The sequence below is a fragment of the Artibeus jamaicensis genome, unplaced genomic scaffold, assembly GCF_021234435.1.
Source record: "Artibeus jamaicensis isolate MK-2021 breed Jamaican fruit bat unplaced genomic scaffold, CSHL_Jam_final contig_519, whole genome shotgun sequence".
NCBI classification, from domain to species: Eukaryota; Metazoa; Chordata; class Mammalia; order Chiroptera; family Phyllostomidae; genus Artibeus; species Artibeus jamaicensis.
Window position 1 is genome coordinate 26,119,716 of NW_026521871.1, and position 11,347 is coordinate 26,131,062.

The 11,347-nt window shown below is 35.4% G+C and overlaps 1 protein-coding gene across 3 annotated transcripts in view; it reads left to right on the plus strand.

The window, feature by feature from the left end:
- Positions 1-11,347, plus strand: part of STAG1 (stromal antigen 1) — a 388,204-nt gene that overhangs the window by 6,131 nt on the left and 370,726 nt on the right. The gene's annotated exons all lie outside the window — the stretch shown is intronic.

The following is an 11,347-nucleotide window of genomic DNA, read 5'->3' on the forward strand; positions in this document are numbered from 1 at the left end:
TCTTGGGCCACACATTAAATACTATGTGACATGTAATCACAAAAAAGTCTGACAGTGTTTTAAATGAATTTACAATTTTATGTTGGGCTGCATTCCTAGCCATCCCGGGTTGCATGCGGCCTGTGGGCCACAATTTGGACACCCCTGATAGTTTTTGGTGCCAGCTTTGTGTATGTGTTTACTTCTGTATTTGATGAGAGATAGATTAGCAAGTGTTTTCATATAGTTTTATTCAATGTGAGTTATTCAGACATTTATTGAACATCTACAATGAGCCATAAATGGGTGTAAAGACATTAAAACACAGTTTTGTCTTTCTGATGTACAGAGAAAGCAATTTACAATACAGAACTTAGGTGATATTTTCTCTAAAAATTATTTTCTGATTCACGCTTTCTCAAATTCAGGTTTGGTCTGAGTGTTCTTCCGTTCGGTTTTGGTGGTTTGCTGTGCAAGGGCTGCCATGACTGATTGTGAAATCGGTGCTCTCCATAAAGCTGCTTTACCAAGGGAGTTGGTGGAGGCTGAAATCTAGATTTTAGTCTGCTTGACAGACTGTTCATTTGCTTTTTTGCCCTTTTCTAATTCACCTGCTCAAAGGAGGCCTTTTCCCCTAATTATTAAAAAGAATTTGTGTATACTAGCAGCTAACTACCCTGTGCCATAGTGTACTTTAAGAACATTTTATACTGTGTTTTTTTTGTATCCAAGTTTTAGACTAGGTAACAAATGTCTTGGTGGTTTGTCAAAGTGAGTAAATGCTTCCTGAAATTAAATTCTATGTAATTTTGCAAGAAAAGTATAAGTTAGCTAGGCAAGAGTGTGATAATGGAGATGGGAATGACATTTCAGGAAATTGCAAAGGGACAGGGTTGTGATTTAATGTTGCCCATTGGTTTCTCAAACTGTGGTCTTTGCGCCAGCAGTGTCAGCATTACCTAAGAATTTGTTGGAATTCAAGTCTTTGTACCTAAGATTAGCAATTTGTGTTTCAGGAGGTGATTCTGATGCAGGTGGAAGTTGGAGAGCCACTTCTATAGCCCACTTCTTGAGGAAGCATTAACTGGGTGTGTGTTCAGAGCATAGAGTACCTATGGAGGAATGATTAAAATATAGAGCTGTAAGCAGTGACCAGAATGTCTAGTGTGCCAATATAGATTTTGAACTTTGTCCTTAGGTCCATGGCTGCACATTAGAATCATCTGGGAGCTTTAAAAATACACCAGTGATTGGGATCTAGTCTGGATAGCTGATATCAAATCTCTGAGTTTCTGATGCACAGTGAAGGTCATGAACTATTAATTGACCAAACTTGGTTACTAATGACTGTGTATACATTTATTGAGAATACATCAGATATTATGTTAAGTATAATGATGATAATTAAATAACACAGTAATTTTATGTAGGTATTATTCCCACCTGAGAGAGAGAGAATGTGAATCTCTCATTTCACAAATGAGAGATTAAGTACCTACCTAGGAAGTGGTGGGTTTGAGTACAGGTTTTTGTGACTAAAGTGGTCTTTTAAGCAATCTTTTTCTTTAACCTAGGGTTCATGAAGCTAGATGAAAAAACAATCTTATGTTTATTTCACTACCTGCTAAGTGAGATTTAGCATTTAGTTTGAATTTTGAATATAGGCAATGAATCACAGTTGTGTAAGAAATACCTTTGACTTTGCTACCAATAGAAATCAGAATCCTTTCATGTTACAAATATTGACCTTATTTACTGCGTCAAAAAGGTATACATATATATAAATATATGTAAAACTGTATTATAACCTTGCTTTGTTAATGTGTTGATAGTTGTATTTGAATATAATTCATTTTCTAATCATGGTACCATGTGCTGAGGAAGAGAGGTTAGTAGGGTAGGGTAGAAAGAATTAAAAAATCCATTTGTTTGATTATCTCTTAGAAAGTAAACAGTTTCTTTCATTCCTCAGTCCCCTTTTATATTTGACTTGTTAAATAGGACTGAATTCCAAGTTTTTTATTACACATCAATTTGTAGATTAAAAAATACTTTGGGTTTAGAGTGTTTTTATTTCCAAGCATTTCCAAAAAGAATTAGAGATGATAATATAGATAATCTCACCAGGCATTCTAACTATCCTGTAGTCTGATACAGTACTGTTCAAATGGAACGTTCTGCAAAGATGGAAATATTATGTATGTGTGCTGTCTGGTCTGGTAGTGATTAACCACAGTGGTACAAAGAAACAATATAGTAGCTGATAGTACTTCCACATACTAGGTACTGTTTTAAGCATTTTCCATATATTAATTGAGATAATTAAAATCACTCTATGTGATAGGTACCATTGTTATGAGGTATGGGTACTGTTACTAAGTTTTAGTTGACAGATGAGGAAACTCAGGCACAGAGAAGGTAAGTGAATTATTAACTAAAAGTTATGTAGACTTTTTAGTTTATAAATACTTTGTCCTTTGTTATTTTTTGAGTCTAATCATCGACTCAGTTTACTGTTTTATTTTCTGTAAGTAAATTTGTATTAGAGATGTAGTAGGTATTTTAAGTAATCGACACTGTTGTTGTTAAACAGTAATTTAGATTTTTTCCCTTCAAGGTTAATTTAAAGATGGGTTCAGAAATTAAATATTAACAGAGGCATACCTTTTTAAAAAATATTGTACTTTGTTTTATTGTACTTTGCAGTATTGTGCTTTTCACAAATTGAAGGGTCATGACAACTCAGCATTGAACAGTCTGTTGGCATCATTTTTCCAACCGCATTTGCGCAGTTCATGTCTGTCACATTTTGGCTATTCTTGCAATATTTCAAACTCTTTTATTATATAATGTTTGTTATGGTGATCTGTGATTAGAGATATCCCATGTTAACTATTGTAGTTATTTTGGGGCACCATGTACTGTGCCCATATAAGATGGCAATCCATAAATGTTACGTGTGTTCTGACTGCTCCGCTGACCAGCTGGTCCCCCATCTCCCTACCTCTCCTTGGGCCTTCCTATTTCCTTAGACACACAATATTGAAATTAGGGCGATTCCTAACTCTACAGTGGCCTCTTAAGTGTTGAAGTGAAAGAAAGTCATGTGCCTCTCACATTTAATCAAAAACTGGAAACTTAGTGAGGAAGGCATGTTGAAAACTGAAATATACCGAAAGCTAGATCTCTTGCACTCATCAGTTAGCCAAGTTGTGAATGCAAAGGAAAAGTTCTTGAAGGAAATTAAAAGTGCTGCTCCAATGAACACATAAATAATATGAAAGCCAAACAGCCTTATTGCTGATTAGAGAAGATTTTAGTGGTCTGGAAGAGCAAACCAGTTACAGTATTCCTTTTAGCCTAATTTAGATTAAGGCCCTCTTTTCAATTCCACAAAGGCTGTGAGGTGAGGAGGCTGCAGAAGAAAATTTCAAGTTACCAAGCTGGTTCGTGAAGTTTAAGGAAAGAAGCTGTTCCGTAGCATAAACGTTCTGATACGGAAGTTGCAGCAAGATAATTATCCAAAAGATCTAGCCAAGATAATTAAAGAAAGTAGCTATACTAAACAGATTTTCAGTATAGACACAACAGCCTTATATTGGAAGAAGATGCCATCTAGGACTTTTCATAGCTAGAGAGAAGTCAATGTTTGGCTTTAAAGGACAGGCTTGATTTTCTTGCTAGGGGCTTTGTTAGGCTCTTTCTGTCCCCACCTCTGTCTTCTTCTCTACTTCAAGGGGAATGATCATAAAAATAGTTGGGGAGTGAGTAGGGGATGTTCTGAGACACACACTTGGCTAACATCAATGCCAACTGATCTAGTACTTAAGGTTTGCCAGTTACAAATTTGTTTATCTCAGCTCGATGCTGGAAATAAGGCAGACAAGGTATTTATCCTCCTGTGACGGACAATCAGTTATTAGGTAAACACATAAAATAACCATATACTGTGGTAAATGCTAAAAGGAGAATAAATGTGAGATGCTATGATGGGTAATAATGGGATACATGTATTAAATAGGGAAAGTCAGGAAAGGCATGTTTGAAGGTGTGAAATTTAAACTGAGCCAGGCATAGAACCTGAGCAAGAATGGTCCAGGCACAAAGAAGAGCAAAGGCTACAATCTCTTTAGTAGAAATGGTTGTGATATTTTAGGAACTGAGAGATGGTCATAGTGACTGGAGGGAGCAAAATGCAAGAAGAATGTAGTGGCATCACATGAGGTTAGAGAGGTAATCCAGAGTCTGGATTATGTAAATTATGTTAGGGTCAGCAAGAACTCTTAAGCAGTGCAGATTTTATTGTAAGTAAAATGAGAAACATTTTAAAAACATTGTTCTAGCTCAGTGGTTCTCAACTGCAGGTGATTTTGCCTTCCAGGGAACATGTGGCAATATCTGCAGACAGTTTAGGTTGTCACAGCTGGGGGTGATGGTGTATACTATTGGTATCAGGGTCAGGTATGCTACTAAACATACTACAATGCACAGGACAGCCTCCTATTTCAGAAGTATTAGTCCAAAATGTCAATAGGGCCAAGGTTGAGAACTTCTGCCCTGTCTGTTGTGTGAGTATTGGATTGTGGTGGGGGTGGAATGGAGGAGGGGATGATTAGGGTTTTTGCAGTGTCCAGGTGACAGCTGATAGTGCCTTGGGCCATGGTTGTAATAGAGGTAAAAATGAGAAGTGTTCTGATTCAATGTGTGTTTTGGAGATAGAGTAGCCAACAAGGGAGAGGGTGAGTCAGAGATGATCTCTGGGTTTCTGACTTAATAATTGAATGAATGGTGGTGCATCCTAAGATGAGGAGGACTGGAGGGAAGAACAAGAATGAAGGGTACTGATTTAAAAAGTCTTAGTTCATGGAACCTGATTTGCCATTAATGGAAGACAGCACTATTTTGCATTTAATAAGAAGAAAACATATGCCGTATGAACGTGCAGTCTATAATTGGTTGCACCAGCCACTCACTGCTTTGAAATCTTTTATCTATTCCCAGAGATTTGGCAATTTCTTCTGCCTTCATTTGCATTGCTTGGCATATGATAGGCTTTTCTTTTGTATGTATCTCAGTAACAAAACATAATGCATCTTCACTTACTTGTGGCTATTCCCATATCCTATAATAATTGTTGCTTTGTAAGAGAACATTATTACTAGCAATAGTGAATATTTCACTTATAATCTCAGTTTTTGTACCTTTGTACATAGTAATTTTATTGCAGTGCCAAATTATACACTTGATTTTAGCAAAAAATTGAGAAGTGATCAATGCCAAATTATAGAATAATATTTAACAGACTTTTTAAAGGTAGTTAAACTCAACATGCTTGTAACTAACAATGCAGATGACTCAGTATGTGGTGAAAAGCTATGATTGAATTAGTGGGTGAACCATGATAGCTATGTTTAATTGCTGTCTGTTCACAATGATAAAATGGTATTGATTCTTTATCTCAGAAATGTTAAAATAAGGGGAAAAATGTATTTGTTAGAATAGCTGAATCATGATAGATGGTGAAAAGCTTCCCATACCAGCCCATTTAACATATGATATGGGTAGAAATGGATGACTAGCACTACTGATAGTACTAGTGTGAATAGTATGAATGGTTTCTGTGTTATGGAAGTTCACCTTTTGAAACAGATCAGTGGTGGCTGAAAATTTTTATTTGCAATGCTGAAAGAGGGTAACAGGTAAGAAATAATTCTTAGGCCCTATGTGTAAGCTGAGTGATGGAACTAAGAAGATGACACTTTGATATATATGTTTTGAGGGTATAAGGTCAGTACTAGCAGCACAGTTAGTACAGAGTAAGTTACAGGTAAATGTATCTTAATTTTGGAGAACCCAGCTGTCATTTTTTTCACATTGCACTGTAAGTTCTAGTTTAATTTATATAGCTTTGGGAAACAGTTTGCTATAACAGATTTGCTGCATTGCATTAAGAGAATAGTAACCATCACCCAAAAGCGATACTGAACTTTTGTTAACCAAGACAAAGTTTCTGCATGTATAAATGGTGTATGCATGTATATGTATTTGAGTGTAATTCCTTTGACATATTAAACCCAACTCTTTTACCACCAGCACCCTTCAGCAGGAGTATGGCTTCTTTAGACCCCACCATAACCAGGCTTCTCAGAAATATCAGGTACTCCTGTCATATCTGATAGTATTTTTTACACAATCATCCTTTTTTGTTGTTAATTGATTTTCCCAAATAATCATCTCTTTCTGAGATAACCTTTACCAAGAAAAATAATCACATTGGTTAAGTTGCAAATATCCTACTATGACTTTATTTTACTTGTTTGGCACCTAATTAAAGACTGCTTGTTTCGGGATAAATAGGTAATTCAGATGTGGCTTTCTTTTATATACTGTTAAGTGTCTTTGGGGCAGGGGTATGTCACTTTTGTGTGTCCCATAGCAACAGAGCACAGTGTTGGGCAAAATAATGGACATTCAATAAATGGTACTTAAATTACACCAAATTGAGTAACTTAGATTTATACTGTAGACTAAGCTTTATTGTTGAACTTTAAGCCTACTTATTAGAGATTACTTCATTATTGGTTCTGATATGTTTGATAATAACCATTCTTTCCTGAGTTTTTTAATTGTGCCATTAGTTCCTAAATCTTTTCAGCCACCTTTTTCCTTTCTACTTTATTACTTCATCCATTCCTTACATATTGTTACTGATCAATTTCATTTTAAGGTCAACCTAGACAAAGCTTGGAAATAGGAAATAATTATTTTGTCCTATGATCTCATTTTAAATACAAACACAGTAAAAAAAAGAAAGCTTGTCTTTTAAAGGGTGGTATATTGATGTGTCGGGTGACTGGTTTGCTTACAGTAAGATTTTTGGTAGTGGTTCATTGAATAATTTGGAAGCTTTCTACATTGATTCAGAATATTTTGAAAAATTGTTGGATTTACATAGAAATGTTGAGGAATATATAGGTTTATGATTGTAATACCAACACTTCATGTTTTTTATTTGGAAGCTTTTTAGTAACCTTAAAATAGGAAATTTGACTGTTAGGCAGCAAAATCCCATTGTATACATAATAAGAAGAAATGGTACTTTGCCATTAAAGACCTATTCATGAATTTTTGCACATGTTGTTGAGCTTTTTTTAATCTTCTTAAAAGTAAAAATAAAAGACACTGACAATTTGTTCTTAGTCTTGTAGGGTCCTTTAGACTTTTGAACCTCTTTTGTCTCCTTCCTTCCTAATGTTCTTATCTACCCTGTACTCTCTTGTAACTTTGGAAATATGTGAAACTGCTTTCTACTTTTTTCTCTTAATTCTATCTGTTTAACCAATACTCAGACATAGATAATTAATCTGATTTTTACATGCCCGGCTCTGTGATGCTGAGCACTTCTCTGTTCCTGGTTCTTTCTCATAGCAGTTATTTAAAAACTTCTCTCTTGTAGCCCCCTTACTTCATCACTTCCCCTCTCAGTGGATGACCATATCTGTTTATTGAGAGACTTGGATTTAATTCTTATTTTTTTCTGGAATGTGAAATAATTGACATAAAGCTAGATAGAGATTACCCTGATGTTTTGCTGTGCTCAACCCTTGGAAACATACAGAAAACTAAGAGGAATTTTAGAACAAAAATTGAAAGATGTATCTCTCTGATTATTTTGATTGAATCTACTGTGAGCTAATTTTAGTGTAAAATCAGTTTTTCATTTATAGTTACATTCTTGGAATAGTTCAGTATTTTAAAATTTAAGATTAAAGGAAGTATTGTGTTGTATAAAAGCTTCCAAATATTTTATGCCGACTTTTTTGTTGTTGCAATATAACATATTAATACATAAAGTACACTACTTATAAACTTGACAATTTTTTATTCATGTAACCACCTCCCAGATCAAGATAAAAAACAATTCCAGCACCCAGAAGGTTCTTTTTATTTCTTCTCAGTTCTCTCTTCCTCCTGTATTCCCAGACCCATTCCAGTGTTAACTTTTTTCTACAGTTAATTTTGTACTATACCGTCTGGTCTCTTTTACTTAACATGACATCTGTGAGGTTTGTGCATATTGTGGCTTGTATCAACAATTCTTTTTTTTTATTGCTATGTAGTATTCTACTGTATGAACACACCAAAATGTATTAATCCATTCTTTTATGCATGGACATTTGGGTTATTTTCAATTTTTGCTTATGATAAAGCAGCTGTGAACATTCTTGTACAAATCTGTTGGTGGACATATGTTCTAATTTCTTTTAGATACATATACCTAGGATACAGTTGCTGAATCATAGTGTCACAGGGGGGGCAGAGGTAACCATGTTCTTGGTAATTGTGGACCAAGAACTGAACTGAACACACAGTTTATAGCAGAAAGAGAGCAGATTTATTAAGCGATAGTACACTCCACAGAACATTGAGCAGGCCAACTCCAGGCAGAGATTGACCTCCGGGGCTGGAGGGTTTCTATTCTCATAGGGCAGATATTTCCTGCCTAGTTTTGGTGGGCTTTTATTTTTTATTGCACATGTACAAGTAGTTACATTACTTTAAAGCTACTGTGCATGAGGTCTCCCATAATTTTCCTTAATTGGTCATTGGAGAAGGAGGTTGCACAATGTTAATTAATTATAATGCAGCAGGGGTCATGTAGTATCTTCTGCACAGGTGCATTCATGATTCACCATGAGTCAGTTCCTTTCCAGAAAGCAGGAACAACCGGTCTTAGAACTACATCTCTGTCATGTATCCATGTCCTTTATCTTAGCCTTGGGGCACCTCTGGAGTTTCCTCCTTCCTGACTATCTCCTGTCTCAATTGTATACTTCTTCTTCTTTTAATACAAGAGGCATTAGGCTTTTAAAACAAGATTCTAAAAGAAGGCACATCTTTGTTTCATTTACATATAAAATAAAAATTCTTATTTGGTTCCAAATTGAACTACTTGTTTCCGTTAGCACTGTCTTCACTATTACGTGCAAATCTTTTATTTCTCTCCTTTATTAAAAATTATTTTAAAATATTTATTTTTAGATAGAGGGGAGGGGAAGGAAAAAGAGCGGGAGAGAAGCATTTGTCAGTTGCCTCTCTTACATACTGCTGCTAAGGACTGAACCCACAATTCAGGTGTATGCCCTGACTAGGAATGAACCGGTGACCTTACACTTTGTGGGACGATGCCCAACCAACTGAGCCACACTGGTCTGGGCTCCTTTATTCATATTTGAGCATTTTTCTCTATAGTATCATCTGTCTTGATCCCTGGAAGATTATCCTTCTTATTTATTAGAAGATTTCTCCAACTTCTCATAAGACCGCAAAAGACAATTATTGGTTTTCCTGGCAGAAACATGGACTTTCTTGGTTTTATTTGGTTGGCCTTTTAGACAGTTTGTCTGAAGTAGAAGGAGCTACTGTATTTGGAGACTAAAGACCTGGATTCTAATCCAAGTTAGTTTGTTTATTGCCAGCATGTCCTTTTGTAAATTAACTTTTACTTCACTGCCTCACTTGTATTGGGAATAAGCATATATGTCCTCTTGGTCATCTCAGAGGATGTTGGGTAGTAAATAAGCTAATGTAACAGTACCATGAAACTATGAAATATGAATATGAACAGTTGAATTGGGGCATTTGCAGATTTCTAAACATCATTCATCCAGTTTATAAAAGGAACAAAATGCAAGTTGCAATTTTCAGAGGCATGTAGCAGTGATGAAGAGTGTCTCTAGGGAAGGATGTGACTGCCTGATTGAGTCAGTTCTCAAGTGTGGCAGGAACTGATGAACTATTACCAGGCTGGTTCTCAGAATTGATATGTTTAGAAGTCCAGTTTTTTATTTACATCCAGAAGTAATTTGAGTTTCTAATGATTTCAAGTCTGAGGTATAAAGCAGGGTGTCACATTATTGGTATACATTGAGAAATGTAATTTTCAAATGAAATGGATTGTCTGTGTTCACCAATCAGTGCATTCTCCTTCTGTAGGAAGATATGTATCAGACACAGAATATAATCTGAAGATTGACCCATAAACATGGAATGAATCCGAGTGAGCTGCATCATCTTAGTGTCAGTATTATTGAGCTGTGATCGCCTGATAAATCTGTCTGCACTACAGCAGATCTGGGTCAGGGCACTGTCCATAGACATTGTTGGAGACAAACTGCCAAATTTTATTCGTTTGAATATCCTCACTATTTACTTCATTTGGTTTCAGCTTTCATATAGTCAGACAAGACCTGGGTCCTGCTTCCCATGCCACCCTGTTTGGATTTTGTGTATTTACTTTCTTTGTTCTACAGATGAAGTTTTTTATGTTTGATTTCTCTTCTTTTCTCACCGTAATTTTTACATAATCAGTTTTAAAGGAACCTTTTCTGTGTCCCTTGTATTGCTTCACTAACACATTCAGTTTATTCTTGCAAAGTGATTAAGATATATTGCTTCTACTGCTTCTTCCCTGGATGTAGGAAGAATATGGATTTAGTAGTCAAGCCTGGATTTGAGATTGATCGAGTTACTTCTTTGAGATCCATTCATCCATCACCCCAGAGGTGCTATAGTCCTCCTGCTCCTCCTTGTCTCCTTCTTCTTCATAGTTATATTGAGGTATAATTTATGTAACATTAAATGCTCTTGTTTTTAAGTGTGTCAGTTCAGTGATTTTTTTTAAGTTAATTTGCAAAACTGTGTTACTATCACCACAATTTAATTTTAGAATATTTTCATCATCCCCAAAAGAAAATTCTGGGACCATTTGCAGTCACTTCTCATTTCCATCCCTAACTAAGCAATAACTAATTTGTATTTTATGTTTATAATTTGCCCCCTTTGGACATTTCATATAAAGGGAATTGTGTAATGCGTGGTCATTTGTGTTTGGCTTCTTTCATTTAATAGTATTTTTGAGGGTAATTCATGTTCTGCCATGTTTCAGTATTTTTTGTTTTTATTGCTGAAGAGTTACTCCATTTTATTTATTCATTACCGATTGATGATGGACATTTGGATTGTTCCCACTTTTTTGTGGAAAAATGGATAATGCTGCAGTTCACTTAATTGTGAATAATGTTGCTTTAAACATTTGTATACAAGCCTTGGTGTAGACATATTTTCATTACTGTTACCTAGGAATAGAATTGCTGGGTCACCTAGTAATTTATATGTAACATTTTAAGAAATTACCAAATTTTTCCAAAAATGGTTATGCTGTTTCTGCTTATCCATTGTATGTGTGTTTCAGCTTGCCTGTTCTTTATATCTGAATGTTTAGAATGTTTATTTGATTAGATTTCAATGTCACATGACATTAGCTGCTATTAGTGAACAAGAATCATAGCATCACAGAATTTTAGTA